At 36.5% G+C, this 27,980-nt stretch overlaps 2 long non-coding RNA genes across 2 annotated transcripts in view; one reads left to right on the forward strand and one right to left on the reverse strand.

Annotated features, from left to right (window-relative positions):
- Window positions 1-616: 616 nt before the first annotated feature.
- LOC107968436 (uncharacterized) lies at window positions 617-27,304 on the forward strand. Its single transcript, XR_001709626.4, has 8 exons — window positions 617-749; window positions 18,663-18,739; window positions 19,211-19,358; window positions 19,784-22,306; window positions 23,140-23,231; window positions 23,323-23,396; window positions 26,910-26,972; window positions 27,086-27,304. It is a non-coding gene; the product is annotated as an uncharacterized LOC107968436 (long non-coding RNA).
- The window catches only part of LOC104002450 (uncharacterized), a 98,334-nt gene continuing 85,041 nt past the window's right edge, over window positions 14,688-27,980 (reverse strand). Inside the window, exons 2-4 of the long non-coding RNA XR_001709630.3 lie at window positions 20,303-20,500; window positions 15,729-15,908; window positions 14,688-15,066 (exon numbers count right to left, since the gene is read on the reverse strand). This is a non-coding gene — a long non-coding RNA (uncharacterized LOC104002450). The remainder of the gene's footprint in view (window positions 15,067-15,728; window positions 15,909-20,302; window positions 20,501-27,980) is intronic.

Here is a 27,980-nt window from a genome sequence, read left to right on the forward strand (position 1 = left end):
TTCCCTACCAGAACCTTTTCTCTGGGACCACCTTTCTTAACCCAAGAGGAGATACTAGATACTACATCAATTCCCAAGAGATATTTTCTAAATTTTCAATCCCACTGATCTCAGGTTTTCATGCCATTTGATAAAAGCGGAGTTCACCAAATCAGAAAAAGAATTGTTAAACTCTTGAACTCTCCATTCATATGCAACAAACTCAACAGGAAAATCAATGCAATCCATTCACTGAATATTTATTAGGGGTGCCTATATTGTATCAGGTATTCCTCTAGATCTGAGGAGGAAGAAAAAAAAAAAGCAGAAAATAATCCCTGTCCTCATAAAACAGAAAACAATCCCTGTCCTCAAAGAGCTTACATTCTAGTGGAAGAAAGAGAAAATAAGTAACTACATAGATAAGTGCATGTGCAATGTAATTCCAGATGGTGGTAAGTGCACTGCAGCATGATAAAGCAGTTCCAGGAGCTCCTGAGTTAGCGGAGGTGGGGGGCTGTTTCAGGCAGAGCTGTCCTTTCACGCATAGCTGTCCTCACAGCTCTGCCTGAGCCAGGAACTTTATGAGGTCAGAGAACAATGGGAGTATCTTGCAGGACCTACTCCAAGAAGGGGGAAGACCAAGCACAGCATCAAAAAAAGAATGAGCACGGTGAATCCCTGCAAATGGGAGAGGGCCAGAGAGGCTGAACGCACTAAGTCAAGGCAAAAGAAGAAACATGTGGACCTTCAGTGGAAGCAAGTGTCAGGTTGTATGTGGCCTTGGAATAGGAGCTTTGATTTTATTCCAGGTGTGATGGGAAGCCATGGGAAGTGTGGGTTCAGAAGAGAGACATAATTTTCATTTTTAAAAATATTCACTCTTGGCCAGGTGTGGTGGCTCACACCTGTAAAGCATTTTGGGAGGCCAAGGCAGGAGGGTCATTTGTGGTTGGGAGTTCGAGATCAGCCTGTCCAACATGGTAAAACCCCGTCTCTACTAAAAACACAAAAATTAGCCAGGCATGGTTATATGCCTATACACAGACCTATAATACCAGCTACTCGGGAGGCTGAGGAAGAAGAATTGCTTGAACCGAAGAGGCGGAGGTTGCAATGAGTCGAGATAGCAGCACCACACTCCAGACTGGACAACAGAGTGAGATTCTGTCTGAAAGAAAGAAAGAAAGAAAGAAAGAAAGAAAGAAAGAAAGAAAGAAAGAAAGAAAGAAAGAAAGAAAGGAGGGAGGGACGGAGGGAGGGAGGGAGAGAGGGAAGGAGGGAGGGAGGGAGGGAGGGAGGGAAGGAGGGAGGGAGGGAAGGAAGGAGAGAGAAAGAAAGGAAAGAAAGAAAGAGAAAGAAAGAAAAAGAAAACTCACTCTGTCAAGGTGTACCACCAATCACTCTGATGAGAAATTCTCCAATATGATGATAGAATAAAAATCCTGCCACTCTATTTCCACATGGTCATTAAATCTGAAGTTTTTACCAAACTCTGAGATTCTTCTAAAAGGGTAAGGGCTGTGTTTTAAAACATTGTATTTTCAAGCATCTGGGAAATGGAATATACTTTATTCTACAAATTTTTTAATTCGAGTTAGGCCCTAACATAAAAATTATATAAACTGACCTGGGAACTAAACTTCCAAAATCACATGCAAATATTTTACACGTATTAGAATAGCTATGTTCTGCCTAAAATTGAGTTTGTTATTTTGCATGATGCAAAGCCAGGTGTCTGTGTGTGTGTGAGACAGAGGGAGAGAGTGCACACACACATAAATACATACATACATGTATTTATAACACACATAAATACATACATATATATATATATAATTTCCCCCAAGTTTTTTATTAAAAGTTTAATAGTTCTTTTTAATAACCATACTCTGTACAAGTCACTGTGCTAAGAATGTTGCTGGTCAGGTACTTTGGCAAGCAGAGTCTGAGAAGGGGATTAGTGAGCATGAAGTTTTAGGGAGTGTTCTTAAAATGAACACCTGTAGATAGAAAAAAGAGCAGCAGGATTGGACACAAAGAAACTGGGCTACAACGTCATCTCCACGAAAGTCTCAGCCAACTTATATGAGGAGCTGAAGCAAAGATGGCCCCTCACATTGTACCAAATTGAAGGGAAAGAACCAGCTTTTACACTCCCACACTGACCAGTAATTGGATGTGGGCTTCCCCAGCAAGGGAGTGTGAACTTGGATGAAAAAATTATCTTAGCTTTAGGTAATTCATAAGGAGGACTGGCAGCTAAGAGTGGCCTGAGATAAATACTTCAGCACCTGGAAAAAGAAGGGAGAGGTAAGTGGCGTATTATATAATCCACTACGGTATAGCACTCATATTGTTTGTATTCACTTCTTCATGTAAGTTCTGGAAGCAGCTCTTTCAGGATGCTGGTGAGACTCTGTTTCTAAGGGGACTTATAAAAGGAAGATTTGAAGAACAAACTTTAGGGTCCAACACTGAGGTTGGTCTCCTGGCAATTCACAGATCTTCTTAAACCTAGATTCCTTATAGACTGCTGGCTTTCATAGCTTACTTGGTGACATGACACAGATTCACTCCTCGAGGGTTTGAGCTCTGTGTATTGTGTTCTTTCTTCTCAGCTTGGGGCTGCTGGTCTGTCCACTTACCAACAAAACTGGACAAGGGAACACCGAGAAGCATTCAATTCAAGTGGGTCTCCTGCTTGTCAGACGTATTCATCCTTGTGTCTTGACAGCCCTAGCTTCTGATCTTCAGGGTCAGCTGCTATTCTAGGATGGTGATTCCTCTTGTTGTCTGTTGTCCCCTTGCTGCAAAGATCCCCCAAATTCACAAGCAGTAATCATGACTTATAATTTAGTGAGATTCCTGCTGCATTCCTTAGTGAAAGCATATACCTTTGGAAACCAAGATATCTAAACTCACAGAGCCAATAATTACGGGGATATGAAGGAAAAGTTTTCTAATCGAATAGCTAGGAGACAGTCCTGCTTCCACACTTTAATTCCCAGATGAATGTCTTCTCCTATTACAGAAAGGTACCCTTTGAAGATCATTGATTTATACTGCACCTGACATCTTGGAGGATGACTCTCCTTTCTTGCAAGTCATCACCTCCAAGTCAGTGTTTCTGCTACTCCTTCAGCAAGTCATTCCATTCCTCTGTCAGGCAAGCAGCATCTGTGGGGTGTGAAATGTGATGTGAGCAGTGGATCCGGGATCATGTCTCACTCCTGCAACTCTTCTACTGCAAATGATTCCCTTGGTCTTACACATTGTTGTATTCGATTTTATAATGACATATCAAACATTTTATGAGCCCTCAGGCAGTGGTGATGTGCCTCTGTGGTTAGAAAAAGAAACTAATAACTAGAATATGTATCTATCCCTGCTTTCTTGTCTGAGTCTTCTCTGGCTGCCATAACAAAATAGGAGAGACTGGGTGACTTTAACAAAACAAAGTTATTTTCTCACAGTCCTAGAGGCTAGAAGTCCCAAATCCAGGTGCCAGCAAGGTTAGGTTCTAGTGAGGATTCTCTTCCTGGCGTGCAGATGGCTGCCTTCTATTGTGTGCTCATATGTGAAGTATGTTTCTATGGATACAGAAGAATATGTCTCTCTTTACCTCTCTCTTTCTTTCTTTAAAAAAATATAATTTAATTTTAAGTCCGGGATACATGTGCAGGAAGTGCAGGATTGTCACATAGGTAAACGTATGCCATGGTGGTTTGCTGCACCTATCAACCCATCACCTAGGTATTAAGCCCCACATGCATTAGCTATTAATCCTGATGCTCTCCCCGCCCCACTTCCCCAACAGGCCCCAGGGTGTGTTGTTCCCCTCCCTGTATCCATGTGTTTTCATTGTTCAGCTCCCACTTATAAATGAGAACATACAGTGTTTGGTTTTCTGTTCCTTCATTAGTTTGCTGAGGATAATGGCTTCCAGCTCCATCCATGTCCCTGCAAAGGACATGATCTTGTTCCTTTTTGTGGCTGCATACAATTCCATGGTGTATATGTAGCACATTTTCTTTATCCAGTCTATCATTGATGGAAATTCGGGTTGGTTCCATGTCATTGCCAGTGTGAATAGTGTTACAGTGAACATAAGTGTGCACATTTCTTTATAATAGAATAATTTATATTCCTTTGGGTATGTACCCAGTAATGGGATTGCTAGATCAAATGGTATTTCTGGTTTTAGGTCTTTCAGGAATTGCCACACTGTCTTCCACAATGGTTGAACTAATTTACATTCCCATCAATAGTGTAAAAGTGTTCTAATTTCTCCACAACCTCACCAGTATCTGTTGTTTCTTGACTTTTTAATAATCGCCATTCTGACTGGCATGAAATGGTATCTCATTGTGGTTTTGACCTGCATTTCCCTACTGATTAGTGATGCTGAGCTTTCTTACATATGGTTTTTGGCTGCATAACTGACTTCTTCTGAGAAATGTCTGTTCATGTCCTTCACCCACTTTTTAATGGGGTTGTTTGTTTTTTTCTTGTCAATTTGTTTAAGTTCCTTGTAGACTCTGAATATTAGACCTCTGTTAGATGGATAGATTGCAAAATTTTTCTCCTATTCTGTAGGTTGTCTGTTCACTCTGATGATAGTTTCTTTTGCTATCATCAGAAGCTCTTTATTTTAATTAGATCTGATTTGTCAATTTTTTCTTTTGTTGCAATTGTATTTGAGGTTTCATTATGAAATCATTACTTATGCCTATGTCCTGAATGGTAATACCTAGAGTTTCTTCTAGGATTTTACTCCCAATTATATGATCAATTGTAGAGCAAGTGTCATGTGGCACCAAGAAGAATGTATATTCTCTTGATTTGGGTGGAGAGTTCTGTAGATATCTATCAGGTCCACTTGATCCAGACCTGAGTTCAAGTCCTGAATTTCCTAGTTAATTTTCTGTCTCAATGATCTAACATTGACAGTGGGGTGTTAAAGTCTCTCACTATTATTGTATGGGAGTCTAAAACTCATTGTAGGTCTCTAAGAAATTGTTTTATGAATCTGAATGCTCCTGTCTTGGGTGCATATGTATTTAGAACTAATTCTTCTTATTGAATTGAACCCTTTACCATTATGTAATGCCCTTTGACTTTAAAAAAATTTTTTTTTGGTTTAAAGTCTGTTTTGTCAGAAACTAGGATTGCAACCCCTGCTTTTTTATGCTTTCCATTTGCTTGGTAAATTTTCCTCCATCCCTTTATTTTGAGCCTATGTGTGTCTTTGCATATCAGATGGGTCTCTTGAATACAGCACACCAATGTGTCTTGACTCTTTATCCAGTTTGCTATTCTGTGCCTTTCAATAGGGGTATTTAGCCCATTTACATTTAAGGTTAATATTGTTATGTGTGAATTTGATCCTGTCATCATGATGCTAGCTGGTTATTTGGCAGACTTGTTGATGTAGTTGCTTCATAATGTTATTGGTCTTTGTACTTCAGTGTTTTTTTTTGCAGTGCCTGGTAATGTTTATTCCTTTTCATATTTAGTGCTTCCTTCAGGAGCTCTTGCAAGGCAGGCCTAGTGGTAATGAATTGCCTTATCATTCGCTTGTCTGAAAAGGATTTTATTTCTCCATCATTTATGAAGCTTAGTTTGGCTGGATATGAAATTCTTGGTTGGAAATTCTTTTCTTTAAGAATGTTGAATATTGGCCCCCAACCTTTCTGGCTTGTAGAGTTTCTACTGAGAGGTCTGCTGTTAGTCTTATGGGCTTCCCTTTATAGAAGATCTGGCCTTTCTGTCTTACTACCCTGAACAATTTTTCCTTCATTTTGACCTAGGAGAATCTAATGATTATGTGTCTTGGAGTTGATCTTCCCATGGAGTATCTTACTAGGGTTCTCTGGATTCCTGAACATGAATATTGGCCTATCTTGTTAAGTTGGGGAAGTTCTCCTGGGTGATATCCTGAAGTATGTTTTCCAACTTGGTTCCATTCTCCCCATCTCCTTCAGGTACTCCAATCAGTCATAGGTTTGGCCTTTTCCCTTCTCGTCTTATAAGGACACTAATTATTTCAGATTAAGACTCCACCACTATTATTTCATTTAACCTCAATTACATCCTCAAAGCCCTATCTCCAAATATACTCACATTGAGGTTTAGGGTTTTCACACATGAATTTCAAGGGATCTAAAACAAGTACAAAACCAGGCAAGTCAAATTGTTCCATTTGATCTTAAGGCTAAAGAGCACTCTTCTTTAGTTTAATAGTCTTTTCTCCAGGACCACTGAGATAGGAGCATCACACCCACACTATGGGTCAATTTCCTGTTCCCAAAGCTCATGGAAGTCCCATTCCAATGGTTCTGCAGCATGCTCCTAACCCCCAATGCTTTAGGCAGAAGCTCCTTGGCCTGTTGAAACCAAGGAAGTATCCCTGATCTCTGAATTGCCTGGATAATTCAGAGCCCATCCATAGTGCAATAAATGGGGCATTCTTCCTCTTCCTGGAAAATAGTGCATGTGTGCAGCCAAATAGCTTTATCTTCTCATTCTGTCCAATTATCCCATCTTTATCCCTTTTAGTTCCAACTGGCAGTGTCTGTGCTCATATAATTCCATAGTTCTTTATTGAAGGACAGTCTAGTAGTCACACCGTTGGTGTTCTCTTCAGAACATGCTTTCTCATTTATTGCATTATGGATGGGATGAGAATTTTCGATTTTCAAGTTCTGGTTCCTTTTTGCTTAACAATTCCTTCTTTATCTCTTCCTTTGCATTTTACTGTAAGGAATCAAAAGAAAGCAACCACCTTTTCAACACTTTGCTTAAAAATTTTATCAGCTAAATACCAACTCTCATCACTCACAATTTCTACCTTCCATTAAGTACTAGAATGCATTTCCATCAAGTTCTTTGCTGCTTTATAATAAGAATCATCTTCCTCCCATTCCTAATAATATGCTCCTAATTTTCATCTGAGACCCTACTAGAATCTCCTTTAACATCCATATTTCCAGGATGTACTGAAAACTCTCCAGCTTCTACCCATTAACCATTTCCAGGTGCTTAGGTATTGGTTGCAGCAGCACCTGGTTTCTTAGTATTAAAATCTGTATTAATCCATGCTCTTCAGAGAAACAGAATCAATAGATCAATAGATGATAGATAGATAGATAGATAGATAGATAGATAGATAGATAGACAGATTGCCAAATGCCAGGGGTTTATCTAAGGTCCGTTTTCTCACAGCACAGAAAGTCAACCACTGAGATGAGTATTGCCAGGGAAGAAAGGCTTTAATGTTGGTGATGTCAGCCAGGTAACGGGAGATAAGTCTCAAATCCATCTCCCCAACTGATTAAAATTAGGAGTTTATATAGAGAGGTAGGAATGTAATTACACACAGGAAAACAGGAATTTGTGAGGGGTAAGAAAGAGGCACTGGTCAACAGGAAGCAGATGGTGAGTTAGGCAATCATGACAGATAAGGGGTCTGGCATCTCATTGTCTGGTAAGACGGTGATCTGGTAAGTTTCAGTTCCCTGATACTCTCTGGGAGGCCTGATGATTGGTTTCCTGAGAAAGGAACCCAGATAAGACAAGTGTAAGTTTCAAGGCTTAAGACTGTGAGGGTTAAATCCTATGTTTATTTAAAAAACCCAAAACATCAGTTCTATGGGAAAATTGGGCTGGTTTCAGGTAGATAGATGGATGGATGGATAGATATAGATAGATAGATAGATAGACAAATTTATTTTAAGACATTAACTCCTGAAATTTTGAAAGCTGAGAAGTCCCAAGATCTCTAGTCAGCAAGGCGGGAAACCTATGGTATAGATTCCAGTCTGAAGGACAGCAGACTTGACACTCAAGAAAAACTAAAGTTTCAGTCCAAGTCCAAAGGCTGGAAAAGACAAATATCTCACCTTAAAATACTCAGGCAGGAGAAGTTTCTTCTTATTTATAAGTAGATCAGGCTTTTTGTTCTATTCAGACTTTTAAGTGACTGGATAAGGGCAACTAACCTTAGAAAGGACAATTGATATATTCAGTCTGCTTATTCATATGTTAATCTTATCCAGAAACACCTTCGCAATTACTGCAAGAATAATGTTTGACCAAATATCTGGGCACCACATGGCCCAGTCAAGTTAGCACATAAAATTAACAACATCCTTCCAGGGGGAGGTATGTCCAATGTAGAAAATTTATAATTAAGTTGGTGGTTGGTCTCCTTTAGGGATGGTTCTGTGTCAGGAACTTAGCCTTGGTGTCTTTGGCAGAGTTGATTTCTAGCAGGGGAAGTAGCTAGATCAGATTTGGCAAGTACAAGTTCATACTGTTGGGTCCATGCTTAGTATCAATCTTTACCACTATAGCTACTCTATATGCCCATATGCAACCACTCCAACAGTAAGCTCATATGATACTTCAAGTCTCTATACATCAATATCAACTAGGACCCAACTTCAAAAGTATTCAAAATATTTCCATGTTCTTCTCTGCCCAGTCTACTGTTACCTGAGTAAATAATCATGTGTTTATTTAGGAAAGGAATGGGAAAGTTTGCATATACACATACTGTTACAGAGTCTTAATTCCTGGGAGACCTAGGCACTACTTAAGCCAGTAAGTCTGGACCTGAAAATGTGCAGAAACTGGATAAGATATTGTGACTTATTGAAGTGGCTGCCTTTATCTACAAATTATGCTTCCTTAGTTTATTTTGATCTTACAGATTGAGAAGGATCCTCCTTTGCTATCCAAGTGTTTTGACCCTGTGGAAACTAAGTTTTGTTACCTGTGGCTCTCTACAGGTCAAGACCATTGGTTTCCACTTGACCATACTGATAATTATAATAATTACATTCAACTGGCTACTTTGTTAGACCATTCTTTCATTGCTATAAATAAATACCTGAGACTGGGTAATTTAAAATGAAAAGAGGCTTAATTGGCTCACGATGCTGCAGGCTGTACAGGAAGCATGGTGCTGGCATCTGCTTCTGGTGAGCGTCTCAGGAAACTTACAATTATGACAGAAGGTGAAGGGAAGCCAGCACATCACATGGGGAGAGGAAGCAACAAGGGAAAGTGGGAGGTGCCACACACTTTTAAGCAACCAGATCTTGCAAGAACTCACTATTGTACCAAGACATGAGGGATCTGCCTACAAGACCCAAACACTTCTCATCAGGCTCCATCTCCAGCATTGGGGATTACATTTCAACATGAGATCTGGGTGGGACAAACACCCAAAGTTTATCAGCTTCTGATGATTGCGTGATGCCACCTGTTTTCTTTTCTTTTTTCCTTTCTTCATGTCCACTGCTATCACTGAGTCTTGTTCTCTATTGAACTTTCCCATCAACAGTTTCTGGCCTACAGATGGGAGACATCTTTGAGCTTCTTAGTGATACTAGTGCCCCTTATGCTAGTTTACTCCTAAATGATTTTTTAAAATAATCAAGCCCTTCTACGGAACAGTCATTTGATGAGTGTTTCTACTTTTCATTGTATACCTCCTCCAGCATGCTCATTTCTCTGACTTTTAAATCCCTGTTTTCCAGCACCTACCATAGTAATTCTGGTATGCCAACTTTGCTTAATTTAAGTCATCACTTTCTCTCTGCCTTTAGGAGCCATGCTAGCAGCATGTTTGCACCATTTCACTTGCTTCTTTCAATGGTGTTGAATACTGTATTTGGGGAGAGTACTCCCAAATTGATAACTTTCTCTTATTCCATCTTATCTTACACCCTCATGGACCTCAAATTCTAGTTTCATACATACTCTCACAATTTCTGCAATATATTTTGGCTAAGACTGCAGCTCCTTACCAAAACAGAAATACGGTGCTTTTCTCTTTTTGCACTGATACAAAGGTTGATACATGCTATTTTGCATAGAAGAGGTCTCTTCATTATCTTCTTGCTAAGGGAAACATTACCACGTAATAGAGAAGACTGTGCTACTTCTGTAGGTTCAGAGAATTTAGGAGAATATGGGTATTTTGGTACATTAATCCAGATATCTTATTTCACCTATGTTATCTTATTAGCATACAATTGTTCATACTATTCCATTATAATAATTAACAGCACATAATACATCTAATTTATTTATTATTTTATTTTATTTATTTTTGAAAATGGAGTCTCACTATATTGCTCAGGCTGGACTCAACTCCTGGGAGTTCAGGAGTTTAATGGAAGAAATTCTCTGGGAGAACTCCTGGGAGTTCGAGAATTCATTGAGCAACTCCTGCCTCAGCCTCCCAAGTAGGTTGGAATATAGGCATGTGCCACTGCAACCAGCCCTTATGAGCACTTTTATTTTTGCAAGATTGGCAGCAATGTCCATTCTCATGTGTATGACTTTCATAATTCCACTCTTCTTTGTTTTTTTTTTCAGTTAGACTACTTAAGGTTTTGTCAATTTTGTCGATCTTTTGAAGGAATTAATATTTGCTTACATTGATTTTCTTTTATTCTATTCTTTATTTTATATTTTTTTCTGTTTAGTATTTCCTTTGTTATGTTTGCTACATATTTAGTTTATTCTTCATCTTCTATTTTCTTTATATGAAAATTAAATTATTTATTTGAGATCTTTCTACTTTTTTATTATAGCATTTACAGCTATAAATTTCCCTATTAACACAGTTTTAGCTGCATACTGTATGTTTTGGTATGTGTTGCTTTCAGTCCCATTCATATTGAAGTATTTATATAAATTTTTTATGATCTTTTTTCTCTGTCTTACTAGTTTATTTTGCAGCGTGTGCTTTAATTTTCATATATTTGTGAATTTTCCAAGTATTCTTTTGTTATTTATTTCTACTTTCATTCTGTTGTGGACTAAGGACATGTTTTTGTATTAATTTTAAATTTTAAAAAATGTTGAGGCTTATTTTATGGCCTAACATATAGTTGATCCTGGAGAATGCTTCACTTGCACTTGAGAAGAATATGTATATTACTCTTGTTGGGTGCAGGGTTGTACAGTTTTCTGTGAGGTTTTGTTGATTTATAGTGTTGTTCAAGCTTTCTATTTCTTTGTTGATTTTTTATTTAGTTGCTCAATTCATTATTGAAAGTGTAGTATTGAAGTCTCCAAATACTATATTATATGTTTAGTTGATTATTTTATTAGGTGAGTATATGTTTATACTTGTTATATATTTCTGATGGACTGGCCCTTTTATTATTATAAGATGTTCCTCTTAATCTCTAGTAACATTTTATGTTTTAATGTTTCTCCTTTATAATATTAGCATAACCATCTCAGTTCTTTTGTGGTTATAGTCTGCAAGTTGTTTCAGGTTGTTTACATATTACAATCTAAAATATGTCTCTTGTAGCTCAAATCTAACAATCATTTCCTTTTGATTGGAGTATTTAATCTATTTACATTTAATGTTATTGACATGATTGTATGTACTTCTGCCACTTTGCTTTTTGTTTTCTATATGCCTCATGTCTTTTTCTGCCTTGATTACTTGTTTTGGTCTTCTCATATTAAATGAATATTTTCTAATGGAATATTTAAATATTTTAATAATATTAATTATATTTTTAGGTATTTCCTTAGTGGTTTCCTGAAGGACTATGATATTCCCTCAACTTGTCAGAATCTACATTAGATTTACAGTCACTTAGTTCCAGTGAAATATCAAAATTTACTTCTATATAGCTCAATTCCCACCCTGAGTTGTTGTGCTATTATTGCTAAATAAATTATGTCTTTGTATGCTACAAGCCCCAAAATACACTGATAAAATCATTGCTTTATAATACTTTAAGGTTTTTAAGGAAGCTAAGAGAAGAAAGGAGATAAATTATATATTATAGACTTTGCTATATTAATCTCCTTATTTGCTCTTTCTGGTTCTCTTTATTTCTTCCTAGGTATTTGAGTTGTGGTATCATTTTCTCATTCCTATATAGCTTTATTTCTACCTACTTCCTCTATGCTCTTATTTTCAAATATATTACATTTCTACATATTATAGGCTCAATAATATAATTATTTACATATTTTTAACAATTGCTTTTTAAAATGGTTACGAGAAGAAAAAAACAAATAGGCAATTATCTCATTTTTTGTAGTTGCCTACCTAATTGCCTTTTTGAGTGTTTTTTTTTCTCTCTGTGGATTTGATTACTGACTGGTTTAACTTGCTTTCAGTTTGATTAATTTCCTTTGGTATTTTTGAAAAGCAGTTCTTAAAGAAACAATTATCTGGGTATTTATTTAGCTCACAAGGTACTCACTGCACCTTCTTACTTTTTTTTCTTTTTGTTTTTTGTTTTGTTTTTTTGAGAGGAGGGCTCGCTCTGTCACCCAGGCTGGAGTGCAGTGGTGCCATCTTGGCTCACTGCAACATCTGCCTCCTGGGTTCAAGCAATTCTCCTGCCTCAACCTCCTGAGTAGCTGGGATTACAGGCATGTGCCACCACGCCAGCTAATTTTTCTATTTTCAGTAGAGATGCGGTTTCTCAATGTTGTCACGGCTGGTTTCGAACTCCTGACTTCAGGTGATCTGCCAGCCTGGGCCTCCCAAAGTGCTAGGATTATAGGTATGAGCCACTGCACCTGGCCTGAACCTTCATTTTTAAAAAATAATTTCAATGTGTGTATATTTGGCTGACAGTTATTTTTACTTTTAGCCCTTTAAGTATGTCACCCCACTGCTTTCTGACCTCCATTGTTTCTGTTGCAAAGTCAGCTATTAATTTTAGTGGAATCTCCTGGTACTTGAGTACTTTTCCTCTTACCAATTTGAAAATATTATGTTTATCTCTGGGTTTTAATGTGTTGACTATGATGTGTGTGGGTGTTGATATATCTCTGCATTTATCCTCCTTCTAGTTCATTAATTGATCTTGGATGTTTAGATAATGTCTTCATCAAATTTTGGAAGTTTTCATCCATTATTTCTTTGAATATTTATTTGTCCTTTTCTCTCTTGCCTATACTTCTGGTAACTCCATTATATGTATGTTAATGTATTTATTGTTATCCCACATTTTTCTGAGGCTGCCTGCATGTTTTTATTATTTTTTTCTCTACTCTTCAGATTGCATGATCTCTGTTGAATCTATCTTCAAATCTACACATTCTTTCTCATGCTTCCTTGTATCTACTGTTGAACCCTGCTAGTAAACTTTTAATTTTGTTTTTATTTTACTTCTAATATAGAATTTCCATTTGATTCCTTTCGATATTTTTCTATCTGTATTGATATATAATACATTTGATAAGACATTGTCATTATAATCATTAATTATTGAAATATGGTTTTTCTTTAGTCTTTGAACATATCTGTAATAATTGCTTGGAGGTGTTTTTTAATTCACCATCTGGGCCTCTTCCAAAGCAATATTTCCATTGCCCACTTCCTTTCTTCTGTCTAACATTTTCCTATTTCTTTGTAGATGACATTTTTGTTGTTGCTGTTGAAAACTGAAATTTTAAAAATAATATATTCTAGCAAGTCCCTATTCTAATTCCCCTCACCAACACACACTAAGGGTTGTTTTGGCTGTGTATGTGGTTGTTTATTTATTTGTTTAGTAAGTTTGGTGAAGTAATTCTATAGTCTATTTCCATTATAGCATTAAATTTCTGCTGTTCCTGCTCAAATTTTAACCCATGTCTGCATCTTGTCACCTGATTAGTTACGTGTTGTCCCTGGTTCATATAAGATACTTATTCCTCAAAGGCTGCATTTAACACCTAGTAGCCAGACAGATTTTTACCTGTTTCATTGGATGGGTGTATGTGGTTTGGAGGCTGATGTCAGAGTTTAGGAAACTCATGTTTTGATGGAGGATCTTACTCCACCATCCTAAAAGTAGTAATTACTAATAATGTTTTTCAGTATACTGTCAGTCTCCAAAGCTATTTTCAGGTGATAACCTGTCTTCATTTGAAGGCATACATACTGAATCCTTGCCTTATGCACTTTTTTCCATTTTATCTAATTTATTGAATATGCTGCAGAAGAACTCCAGGAAAATTGTTTCAGCCATGGCCATTGCTAATTTCTAAAAGGACCAAAACCAGTACTTCATTGAATTGGTCATTAATTGCTTGAACTCCATGTGTCAAGAGAAACAACCTTTTACTTAAGTACTAGTGCATAAGTACCCTGAGCTGACTTGGGTGAAATTCATGACAATAGGTTTTTGATGGTGGCAAAGCTGTCAATCAAATCAGTTGTTTGGGGAAGTTAAAATGCTGGGTAAAGGAAAAAAAGACATATCATTTGAGCTTAGTTTGTAATCTGAAAGGTGCCAAGCCATTTTCTCACTTCTTCATGATGCCTGCAGTACACTTGATTCTTTAAAACAGTGAAACCCAAAGTAACTACGAGATAACATTTCTTGCTAAATTACATCTTTGTGTATCTTTGCAATAAACACCTATTACCAAAGGCAATGCGTGTGTGTCTTTTCCATGGAACCTTAAAGAGCCTGGCAATATATCTTGCATTTCCTACAGAGAATTATCCCCAAACATCCGTGTTAGTTTGTACAAGATGAAGTTTCCATTCTAACTACAAATGAGTTTGCATTGTTCAGGTTGTATAGCTAAGTTATGGTTCCCTGACTCTCTTTTTTGAGAGGTTTTTTGTTTAATTTAATAGAAAATCCAATTATTATGTAAATATAAATGTAGTATAATTGCAACAAACAAGTAGGCGAAACAATGAACTGATGGAGTTTCTGGAGTTTAAGGAACCTGTGATTTATGACTGACTCTCAGGTATGATTGATACAGACAGTTCAGAGAAATGTTCTTAACCATTTCCCCCCAACATAATGTTAATATTTTCACTTTTAGATCATCTAATATGATGCATATCAGTGAAGAAAAGTTGCTTTGGGAAGGAATGTATCACAAATTCATTTTTCTTCTTTTTCAGACTTATTAAAGAACAAGAAGCTATAAACGTCATTATTTAAAATGCCTCCCTTTAAAATGTTTCCAGCAGATGTTTATGTAGAAAAAATGCTGGATCTCTCTTGGCAAGACACAGAAGTGACATTTCTTGAGGGTTCTGGTTGAAAAATTTGTCTTTGGCTTCATGTCTTTAAACATCTGCAAAAACGAAATAATCTTTATTATAACTTGGAGAAAAGCAAAGTACATAGGCCCCTAATCTTTGAAACACTCTTCAAGGGAGTGACAAAGAAAAATATTCCAAAGTTCTTTTTCTTCAGTAGAATTTCTCTGTGACTGCTGAACTTCAGAGTCACAGTTATGTCATTAAACATTAATAACTTACTTAAATGAGGGAGAAACTAGAAAACACAAACTGAGAATTCCACTTCCTGCCTAAATTACTGATTTTCTACGTTTTCCCTGTATGCATACTATCATTATAAGAATCCAAGACCAACTGGGAAATTTGAGATGCAATGAGAAAAAAAGGGGGTGCTAACTAAATGAGAGAAACATGTGCCATATTTTCTAATGGGTGTGAGGTTTTGTAAATTTTGAATTGTTTTCTTCATTCCTTCTAAATTCAAATACTTTCAGCGTCTAAGACCTCAACTGAGTTAAACTGGGCACCATCTGAAAAAGAACTGAACATAATGCTCAAATCTCAGAATGACTTGTTCTTTCTTACACAGTAACATTTTAAACAAATAATTCCAACAACTATCAAGAAGGTCTTTTTAATTTCTTTTTCCATTCAGGTGTTATACTCATTTGTAAAGCTACCATCCTGCCCTATACTCTTCCTCCTTTATTTTTACCTCCACGATTTTCTCTAGAACGGGTTTTATGGATTGACACCCAACTGGTGTAACATTTCTCAGCTGTACCGTTTGCTCCAAGGACTTTAAGCTGCTTTTTAGGTATGTTCGAGATCCAAGTTTCTTTATGAACATGATGTCCTATTCTCTTAAAGGAAAGGTTGCATCAGTTGCAGGGACCTAGAAGCAAAAGTGAAAAGTCTGCTAGAACTCACAAATTGATAGTACAAATTTTAGTTTGTATATTTCTTTACTATCCTATTTAATTCTATTTGAGGAATTGGGAGGGAAATAGAGAATATGAATGATTCTTATTAAAATATGTGCCAAAATTAAATTTCTAATTTTTGATTCATTATTTTAGCAATTAATATTAGTAATAGAGTTTTCAGTGGTTTGTTTAGAAATATATGTGTGTGTGTTTTCATATAAAGCTAATGAAAAAGATTGCATTAAATTTTTTTAAAAAAGAAAATATAAAAGTAAAATTTTCTTCTCTTATCAACCAGAGATAACTACTATTAATTATACAGCATACTTCCTTGTAGCTTTTTCATTGCATATATATAATATATGCCAAATCGGGATCATGCTACTTTTTTAACTTAAAATTATATTGAGTAACATTTCTGTGCAGAAAATATTCCTTCAAGCTTTCATTTATTTATTGCATAAAACCCATTATACGTTTATACATGTAAATTGCTAACATTTTTTGCTCTTATAAGGATAACACTATATAATACACATCCTGTGTATAAAGTTTGTAAGCATGCTGCTTATTTCAGGAAGGTAAATTTATAAAAATAGAATTACTAAATCAAAATGCATGTATATTCTTGGCTCTTGACCTTTTGACAATAGTTTTAAAAATTGCTTTGAAGATATTTTTGATAATTTACACTTCCACCTATAGATAAGACAACCATATCTGGACAAGTATTATTAAATAATTTTATGTATCATTGCCCTTTTGTTAGGAAATAAAAAAGTTATTGCACTCCTTTTTTAACCTGTTTCCTCTTTAATCTACTGTTCAGTTGAAAATATATTCATTAAACAATTGTTTATTGAACGCTTACAGCCCTTCATATGCAAAGTTTCTGTAATATCTTTTGGATATTCAGTTAGAATGTTGACAATTTTGTGCGCTGGTTTTTAGTAACTCTCTGAATATAAATAATGTTATTGTTTTTGGTTTATCGTAAATATGTTTCCCATTTTGTCATTTGTGTCATTTTTTTCTTAGGGTTATGTAAAATAATAAAATTGTATATATTTGTATACTACCTGTACTTTTTCCACTTGTTTTATATATTAGCAATTATTTCTCTATCCTGAGACTAAATAACACAATTTCTCTTAAGTCTCAGGTTAGTGGAAGAATTACTCCATGTATCACCGCAATACAAATATTTAACTTACTTTGGAAATAATATTTGATGTTTGTAAGATGAATCTTAGAATAATAGGTCACTTTTCCATGTATTTGAAATGCTTTCACTATTATATTGCAGGTTGAAACACACACACGTACACACACAAGCAGACAGAAATACCTCTACTTTAGAATCATAAACCCTTTTTAAAAATAATTCAAAATATATATTCCCTGATAACTTCTCATTTTAATTATTGTGGTTTTATATTTTAATATATTGTAAAGTAAGTATGCTTCTATTACTGTACTTTTTCAAATGTCTTACTTATTTTCATCTATTTATTCTTCTAGATTAAAATGATTTTACAAGTTTTAGAACACTCTATCAGAAATTGAATTAAACCTATAAACTAATTTGAAATACAGGAACATCAGTATATATGTATATGCATGTGTATTTATATACATATATATCATTTATTAAAGCTTCTTTTGTCTCTCTTTGTAAGGTTCTATTATTTAACCGTGTTTACATATATTTCAGCTTAGGTTAGCTCTAAGTATCTTATGTGTTTCAGACTCCTGTGCAATCTTACATTTTTTTTCTAATTCTTTGGATTTGTATTGAGAACTTATACAAAAGATATTGATTTTTCTGTACTTACCAATTATCCTGTTGCTTTACAAAATGCTGTAAGCTCTTAGTGTTTCAGTTGCTTTCCAAAGAATCGTTAGGTACATTATCAAATTATTTTCAAATCATGAGGGCGTTTTTTGTCTCTTTCTACTATACCTTGTAAACATTTCTACTTGATATATTAGCATATTGACTAGAAGTTATGAAAACATTCAGTAATTAACATGTAGTATGTATTATAGTTATGTTTCTGACTGATGGAAATTTTTAAAAATTTCATCCATTTAATATGTTATATTGGCTGGTATTTCTAAGCATTTATGTTAAGAAGGTTATGTTTTTCTTAAAGTAGTAGGTTTTGAATAGGAGTTTCATTTTTCTGTGTATAGCTTTTTGCTTTCTTTTGTTTTACTTATTTATTATTATAAGTTGGTGATAAAGTCTATGGATTTTGGCTTCTGTTGAGGTTCTCATAGCTTTTGTTTGGTCTTTAGGTATGTATGTGTTTACCCATATGAAGCCTCTTAAATATTCCTGGGATCACCACTGTTTATTTTCAATGATGATTATTTTACAATATTATTATTATTGAATGGCTCTGGTGTTTGAAAAATCTATATTAACATCTTGCTCTTTCCTTGTTTGTTTGTAACCTTGAATCATTTATTTAATATTGTTAACATTTAGCTGTCTTCTGTAAAATGGGAATAATAATGACATCTACTAACAGGTGGATATAAAGATTATCTGAGATAAAGCATTCTTAACCCATTGTCTGTCAGATAACAAGAACACAATAAATAATGTAACAATGGTAGTGGTAATTGTAGGAGAATTGGTATTTTTCCTAGAATTTTTGTAGTTTACTCTTATAAGATATAATAATACATAGTTGTCTTTTCATGTCATCCCTCAGGTTTTCAGAACAAGATTGTGCCAGCTTCAGGAAATGGTTTTTGAATTTCTCCATATTTGGTACAGACAACTTAAATGGTATGAAAATTATATATTCCATGAAAGTCTAAAATAATTCATGGTCCTAGAACCTATATTTTATAAAATTTGAAAATATTTTTAAAATTTGTTTTATGTTCATTGATCTTTTCTGGTTGTTCAATACCTTCTTAATCCCTTCTTTACCTAGCTTTTCAATTCCCCAAAGACTCAGCATTACAGCCTTTCTCTCAATTAATTTTGCTTATCTATGCTTTAAGTCTTGTCTCTTTGATTGGCTCTACAGGCTAAAAACTTTTATTTATTGATCAGTGGCATATATCTATATTTGGTTTTGATAATATTTTCTTTTTCTTTACTGTCCTCCTATTTTTTGTTTTTCTTCTTAATATTTTTGCAATATTTGATACTATTTCTCTTTTTGAAGAATAAAATCACTGGTTGCTATGATTTATCCTAGAGTATGGCTTTGGTCTTATTCCGTAATTGTATTTTCTCAAATCCTTCTAGCTATGCAGCTGGTTTGAGCCTTATCTTCTTGGTGATTTTTGGAAGGTAAATCATTTGGGCTCATGAGGAACAGAGGAGCCAAACCACTATTGAGAAGATTGCTGTTCACCATTTTGACAACCACACAAGCCACAGATGATACTCTCAGGTAGTTTAGCCTGTAAGGAGAGTATTTGTGGATCACAGATTTAAACATACAGTTAGAATTTTGACTTTCCTCTCTCTTGTCTATGTCTCTTCTTACTCAGGAATTAATTACATATTATAATAGGTCTTTAGGGGTATAGGACTGAACGATACCTAGTTTCTGACCTTAGGAAGCTCCCAGCCTAGTGGAAGAAACATACAAGCAAACCCTTTGGAATGGTCTTTATCCACAGACAGTGTACTAGTTTCCCTTTGCTGCTGTAACAAATTACCACAAATTTAGTGGCTTAAAACAATACACATTTATCCTCTTAGAGTTCTGGATGTCAGAAGTCAAACCTGAGTCTCACAGGTTAAAACCAAGGTGATAGAGGTCTGCGTTCCTTTCCGGAGACTAAACCTAATCTGTTACCTTGCCTTTTTCAGATTCTAAAGCCTGCCTCCATTCTCTGGCTGTGGCCCCTTCCTCCATCTTCAAATCTAGCAGTTCTGCGAAAATCTTTCTTATGATGCATTTCTCTGGTTCCAACTCCTCTGCCTCCCCTTTCACCATTTAAGGACCCTCTGATTAAACTGGACTCACCCAGAAAATCCAGGATAATCTTCTCATTTTAACATCAGCTGATTGGCAACCTTGCTTCCATCTGCTACCTGAATTCCCTTAGCCATGTAACCTAACATATTCACAAGTTCTGGAGAAGAAGAAATGTACTTCTTTGGAGTGACAGAGGGACTAGCTACTACACACTGGAAGAATCAAATATTCAATATGAGGTTATTGACACAAGGAAGAACACATACAAGAATTTCATGTAAAAGGGGTCTAAGAATGACCAGGAGTTAATGCGGTAAAGAGAGCATGAAAGAACATTTCAATCCCCAGGAACAGTGCGAGCAAAGGAATGAAGTGAAGAGAGGAAATCAAGTCTGGGTTATCTGACTTACTGCTGAGTGATTTTACAGCTTGGAAATAACACTTCTCTGGTAGCCAGGTTCTCCAGAAGTGTGCTTGTGAGCTCACAGCTTTGTCATTGGTTCTGTTTAGGGTCCAATGTTACATGTCATTCATTCTCTGCTTTCCTCCAGATGGGAAGTTCTCAATTAGTGTTACAATGGGATGGGACCCATATATTGGAAATAAAGCTATAGAGGAAAAGGTTGGAGATTGCATTTATATACAGATTTGGGAGTGTCTGTCAACTCAGTAATGGCTAACATGTCATACATACACGTGGCAAAGACAGTAAAGACAGCAAATAACAAGTACAACAGAAGCCATTGAGGTCGTCATAAAAGAACACACACAAATGTATGCAGATATTTAGTAAGCGCTCATGACAAAACAGTATATAATTTGCGGAAATATTTTCAAATCTAGGCAACATCTCTATGTTTCACTGTCACTGACGCATGTTAAGCAACTCTCATTTACATGTGAACTCCACAGTGCCCATAATCTTCAACTTGATTTGTAAGATTGTAATACCCATCAGCACCCTTACTCTAATCTAAGAAATTCTGGGAATGAAGAGCAAATAGGCAAAATAAAGTCTATCTGAATATTTAGACAAGGAAGAAGTACTTCATTTGTTGCACTAGAAGTAAAGCAACAATTAACACAGGCAATAGGAATTTCTCTTGCCATACCACTTCTACATCTTCTGGGTGACAAGGACCCACTATTCTTTTCAGGAAATGTATTTGACTTTTACTTCGGTATAAACATATGTGAAATAAATAACTTATATTATTTATTTATTATGATGTATAAACATATGTTTATACCTGAAATAAAAGTCAAATGGCTTTGGGAGGCCGAGGTGGGCAGATCACGAGGTCAGGAGTTTGAGACAATCCTGGCCGATATGGTGAAACCCCATCTCTGCTAAAAATATAAAAATTAGCTGGACGTGGTGACACACTCCTGTAGTCCCAGCTACTTGGGAGGCTGAGTCAGAAGAATCGCTTGAACCTGGGGGTTGGAGGTTGCAGTGAGCCGAGATCACGCCACTGCACTTCAGCCTGGGCGATGGAGCGAGACTTGGTTTCAAAAAGTCAAATGGCACTGGGGACATAAGACTGAGCCCTGGGGGACCAACCTTCTTGTTATCTCAGACTGTTCCTGAAGTTTTGCTCCTTATTTTCGTGTGACCACAAATTCTTTTTGTTCATTTAGTCTTCAGTTACCTTCTCCTGGTAAACTCACGACCCCTCACCCATTGGAGTTTGTTCTAACTTCCTATCTATGACCAACTTCAAAGTGTCGACCATGTGGAGATTTCCTTCTTGACTTCCATTATTCCAGCCACTTGCATGGGGCCAGCAATAGTCTCTCCTTGGTGTTAGCCAGCGGGACTCTGTCAGGCTCAACTAAATTCCGAATGTCCCACATAAAATAAAAATTTCTGGCATTTCTTTGATCTTCTACCATATTCCCTGTTTTCGGTAATCAAATGTGTTTAACAATTTGCTTAACCACATGATAAATCTAAAAACATTGTTGCCCTGTTAATGTTATGTTAATGCAAATAATAACTCAAAAGGCAGAAATCTGTGGTGTTCAAAATTTCTTTTGTAAAATTTCCATACAGCGATACTTTTAAAACTTGACAAAGAAATCTGGCTCTCCTTTTTGCTTGCCCCAGCCTTCCTTTCTTCTTCCCTCTTGTCCCCATTTTTAAGGGCCCATTGTGCTCCAAGCACTGTGGTCTGATTAAGGATATGTTCAGCTTGATAAGTACAGAACGTTATTGTCAAGGTTCTGTTCTTTGAATTTTTATGACGCAGAACTTAGAGACCAAGAAAGTCAAAGAAGAAAGGGACTGAAGAATGTCAAGGAAATGACCTAGCACTACAAGCCATAAAGTAATGACAGTTTCAAGGGGAAGAATAGAGAGAAAGAGGAATCATGTGGAGAGGAAGAAGGTGGGGAGTTAAGGAGAGAATTTGGTAAGTAATGACCTGAGAAAAGACGTGCTAGAGTAACTCTGGGATCAAAGAAACATGAACAGCCAGAAAAAGGAGATTTTTAAAAATGTTTCTAAGTACTTCATATTCTGATGCCCTGTGAGTAAAATAAGGAGTTTCTTTTTAATTAGGCTGTTCTGTTAAACTTTGTCTTTTGCACATGCCGTAGCTCTGAGACTGACTATATAGATTTATGAATGCAGAGAAAATATAACTAAAACAAAACATCTGGCCAGTCTACGACATACTCCCTGTTATATTTTATAATTCTGTCTGAATAAATATATTTAGAACAAATAATATGACTTATCTTCATTAATTTCTTGAAATAGTTTGAGGACCTAAACTTTTAGTATTTTTAATACTTATAAATTTTGTTTGTCCCATAGTATGTAAGTATGTACAACAAGTTTTCTGAGTTTCATTCTCTCCACTTTGGGCCTGTTGCATGTGTGTGTGTGGGTGTGTGTGTGTGTGTGTGTGTGTGTGTGTGTGTGACTGTGGTCTCCGAATCAAGAACTAGCTTGTGTATTTAACCAACTCAACATGCAAGGTTATATGGTCTCAATTTTGCTCATGATAAACTTATGACAAAGTACTTTGTTTTGGCCCATAAGAAATATGTGTGTTTCAGCTCCCTTCTTAAGAGACAATGGTATTAAAATTTAAATTTCACCCCCTCAGTATCATTTTGCCTAAGGCTTCTTTGAAAAAAATAAAAGCAAAAATATCTGGTTTCACCTCAGCCATCTTCTCTGCTTCTGCCCACCCCCAACCCCAGCCTTTTTATTCTCAATTCTCACTTCCCTTTTCAGGTTATAGCCAACAGGAATAGATCTGACAACTGAAATTCTTATGGGTAAAGGCATTGTGGACAAATACAAACTCACACACAATGGGTTCCAAAGTAAGTACGCCTGCAATCCAGGTGGGAAGGATTTCTATGGCCATGCTACTTTTGCTGTCTCTGCGTGACAAACACTCGTTGTTCATTTCAGATAATTTATTTCTGCCCTGCATTAGAAGATGGGTGTCTGCTCAACCTAGATGAGGCTCAACAATATCTCAGAGGGTGAGCAAGGCTTTCTTCCTGGGGGCAGCTCCACACAGAAAACCGACAACCCACTTCCTGGGAAGAGGAGTGGAGAGCACTTTCATGAAAACAAATGTGCTTTTCAAAGGTGCAAAGGTCTGGAAGAGAGAGAAAGTAGATGGGGAGGGGGGTGAAATTGAAAACAATGTATTTTTCCTTCATTGCCAATCATTTTGCACTGATGTTTCTCACTCACTGGATCAATGGCATTAATTGTTTCGGGAGGATGTCAGATGCCATCTAGGACAAAGAAGTCATTGCTCAGCTAGAATTTCAAACTAACTTTGTTTTTAAGTTCATGATATTAAAAGCCTAGCTTTGTTGAATTAATAAACGATTTCTAAATTCCAAAGAACATCTTTCAACATATCCCTAGAGAAGCTCTGGGGACTGACTACAGAGGTTTACTGTAAGCCATTGAAACCTAAAGAACATTGCAACAAACAGAATGAGAAAGCTTGCTGGGGCTGGGAGGAACTTGGAGTAATTTAGAGGCACAAGTCTAAGGCTAAGATGTTTTTCTGAGTCCTTTCAAAGAAGAGCAATCCCACGTTCAGATATGGTGACGAGGTAATTCACCTCCTATTTGGGGCGTAGGGCTCTTTGCAATAGAGTAGAAGTTGCAATGGGCAGATACAGGAAGAATCAGTCTGGGATAGTACATCTGGCTCCCCACTGCCTGTATTTATCTGGGGCATAAAGAATGATTTGATGTGGCTGGAACATAGGTGATAGATTAGGGTGAGCAGTAAAAGCCTGGAAAATTGCTTGCCATTCTCAAAAGTTTGGCCACTCCCCTCTTCTCTTCTTCTGATAGTCTCTTCCCTTCTCACTGCTTTAAATGTCATCTGTTTGCAGGGGACACCCAAGTTTATATCTCCTAAGCACCTCCCAAGAGATCTGAAGTCATATATGTATATGTATGTGTATACGTATATGTATATGTATACGTATATGTATATGTATATGTATATATAAAATTGCCTACTTGACATCTCAACTGGGATATGTCATAGGCATCTCAACTGGGATATGTCATAGGCATCTCAACTGGGATATGTCATAGGCATCTCAAAGTTAATATGTCCAATATTTGAATTTTTATTCTTCTGTAGGACACTTTTCCATCCCAGGCTTAGTCATATCCATAAAGGGTTGCCAGTATCCCCAGCTGCTTAAGGCAAAATTCTTAGCGCCTTTCTTGGCTCCCTGTCTTCACTGTCTCCTCACATCCCACCCATCAGCAGTTCTTGACTTGGTCATTGCCACTCTAGTACAGGAAAAATTTAAGTAAGAAAATCCTAAACTACAACAGGGAGAGTAAAATGGAGTAACGAGGGCATGTCTTAGGGCTTGATAACTCTATAGAGAGGACGAGGGAGAGACAAGAGTTGAAGGTATTCGTTGCATGGGTGGATACAAGGGTCGCCCAAATGAATACTATGGGAGAAGCCGATTCGGGCACATTGCATGTGAAGAATATGAGTGACCTACAGACACAGACATTTATCAGTCAGTTATACAGCCATGCCTGCTACTAAAAGGGAAATGAGAGCTAAAAACACAGATCTTTATAGCTACTAGCAGCTTCAGTGATGCAAGTGAATTTCAACCTAGATTCTCAGATCTTTCATCACCTGGAAAAACTTGTAAAAGCACAGATTCCTTGGTCCACCCCATCATGGTTTATATTCAGCATGTCAGGTAAGGTGGCCAAGAACCTGCATGGTTAGAAAGCCCCCTGAGGAAATCTGACATGTGTCCAGTTTTGGAAACCAATGGATTGGGCCACACTGGGGAATGCTGTGTAAAGAGCAAATGCAAAGATACTGGTCTTTGCAGCACCCAGCTTTAAGGATTGAGCTTGGAGAAAGAGGAGCTTGTAAAAAGAGACTCTAAAGGAATGATCCGACAGGTTGATGGGGCAGCCACAGAGAGAGATGTCAGAGAATGAGCCTCTTTATCCTCTTTTGTACCATGATTCATGACTACATTATCATTTTCCCAGTATTATTTTCTCAAAGCTAAAAATGTTCCTTTTCTATAGACTACTTCTCTGTAGACTATTTTTTACGGTATCCTATTGAGTGAAAAAAGCATTTTATTAAAAGCAGTAATTTGTTACTGCTCTAAATGATCTTTTATAGTTTCTAAAACACAGTGTCTTCTTGATAAAGCAGGTCTGAGAGTGAATTATTAAGCTACTGGAAGTCCTTGCCAATGAACAAAGACATAAAACATAATGTGACTAAGTCTGCTAATGCAAAACGGCTGGGTTGTATTTGCTAATTAGTTTGCTGCTGTTAGCACCTTTCACCTTTTTTTGTTTCTTTGGTAGGTTTCTTCTTGAAAAAAATTAGATTACTTGCAAAAATAATTTTTGAGATTCAAACCAAAGCCATACCTTTGTGTAGGCAGAATTTACACAATGGCGTTCTAAAATATCTTTCCCTTTTCTTCAGCAAGGTGATGCTCACTGAATGAACCATAGGATAACTTCTCTGCAAAATCAGAGTGCACAGATGATGAGACATTTTATTTTTACTCTTTTGCACTTCCTCAGGCCATACCTGACCCTTTACAGCTAATGTGATCTGAAAGTGAGGAAATGAAGGTATTTGGGTGTAAATGCTCAGCAACCTCCACACCTGGGTTTGCACACACCTGAGTGAGGATGCTGTCTTGTATCTCTGTCCTTCCTGTTAAAGACAACTGAGAAAGACCTTGGAGGACCACAAAATCCTCCAATATGTTGTCATTGAAAAGCTGTCGGAAATTTCACAGCTGACAGCGTTGCATCTAATTACTGAATTATTAAAAGGAAGGCATCTGCCTAAGAAGCAACCTCCTGTCACTCAAAAAGATAAATTCAAGTGAAAAGCAGAGGTACAATTAGGTCATCTCACTCACTTTTGCAGATAAATTTGAAATATTCAAACTCAAGAGGCAAGGAAACTTAATTGCGTCTGGTACCCTCTTTAAGAGTAACTTGAAATATTAAGGCAAGTGCATTCTCAGTCCTTGCATTAGTTGCTGGGAGCAACAGTCTGAGCCTTCTGCTAATTTATATTTTTGTTTCAGGCCCAAAGTGTCTCTTTGAACTTAGACTCATTTTTTTTTTTAGTGACCCATTCTCACAAAAATTGTACCTATGAGATTTCAATAGAGGAAATAAGTAGGGGTCGTGGGGCACAGGGTAGGGGCCAAGGATGATTAGAAGGGCCACCGTATAAGACAGGCCATTTTGTTCATCAGCCCCCTTTTTTTGCGTGTAGCTTTGAAATCATCTCACAGAAATCCGCTAGCTTCTCTTGGCCTGTCCATAGAGAAAGTCAATAGCTTGCATTTGTTCTGTTTTTGTATTTGTGTCCTCAAAAAACCACATTTCTTTGTGATCATATTAAGAATACAGTAAGAAATCTAAATTATTGAGCTTTCAATGTTTGCTAGTCTCTATATGTAAAAGCTTTTTTTTGTTGTTGTATCCCATAGTATCTCTACAAGTTAGACAACAATCATTCATTCCATTTCACAGAAGGGAAAAATGAGTCACAGGTAAGTAACTTGCATGCTCAAAATAACATGGCTAGAAAGTGGATGAGCCAGAGAATAGCACTAGTGTTTAAACTATCTACGTGTCTTAATTAGTCATTTCTTTTCTTTTAAAGGATTTTATAAAAAGACGTAAGGAGAATGGTAATTGTGGCAGCCTTTTTCAACTTCGTGTTGCCATTGGATGTCTATATTTTCTTAACGGAAGGAGAACATCAACTTTCAGCATAATTTCCTTGCCAGTCTGTACTTGGCCTGAGCCTCCTTTGCACGGCACATCCAACCTTGCCTGCGTTACCTTTTCCTCCATTGGTACCTCTACTAAGGAGGCAGACAAAAAAGAATAAAAAATAAAACAGGAATCCTTGCTTATTTGTACAACCCAGTTGGCATCTTTGTTCAGTTTCCACTCAATAAATATTTTTCAAACTAATGGAGTCCAACTCCTTCAACTGCAGAGTCCAACTCCTAATGATTGACTTTGTTTTGTGCTGCTTATGACAGGCTAAGGATATTTACCTGTATGACTACCAGACTACCCATGTCTCCAAGTCAGGCAGGATGACCCATTCTAGAGTACGTTTATGATGGAGACCTGGCTCTACGAAATGCATTCAGAAGCCTGAAGTCTTCCAGGATGTTTAGTATTTGAAATTTGACCCTGAAGATAAGCTTCTCTAAAGAGACAAGAGGGACTCATTGGCTCAGATTAAGGTCATGTGATTCTTTCCATGCTACTGAATTATATTTTTAAAATTATAAATATTTATATATACACAAATATATATTATAAAACATGGATTAATAAATATATAAAATATAAGTAAATTTGTAAAGTGTCTAAATATTAATATTATATATATTATATATAATATATGTATTTCCCCTTCCTCACGATGGTATTTAACATTCTTCTCTGTTTAAACCGAACAACGAATCAACTTAGACTCCAGAACCATGATGACATAATGGTTTCCATACAGTGTGTGTAGCCAAAATCCCTAGGTCTAG

Source organism: Pan troglodytes, chromosome 16 (genome assembly GCF_028858775.2).
Source record: "Pan troglodytes isolate AG18354 chromosome 16, NHGRI_mPanTro3-v2.0_pri, whole genome shotgun sequence".
NCBI classification, from domain to species: Eukaryota; Metazoa; Chordata; class Mammalia; order Primates; family Hominidae; genus Pan; species Pan troglodytes.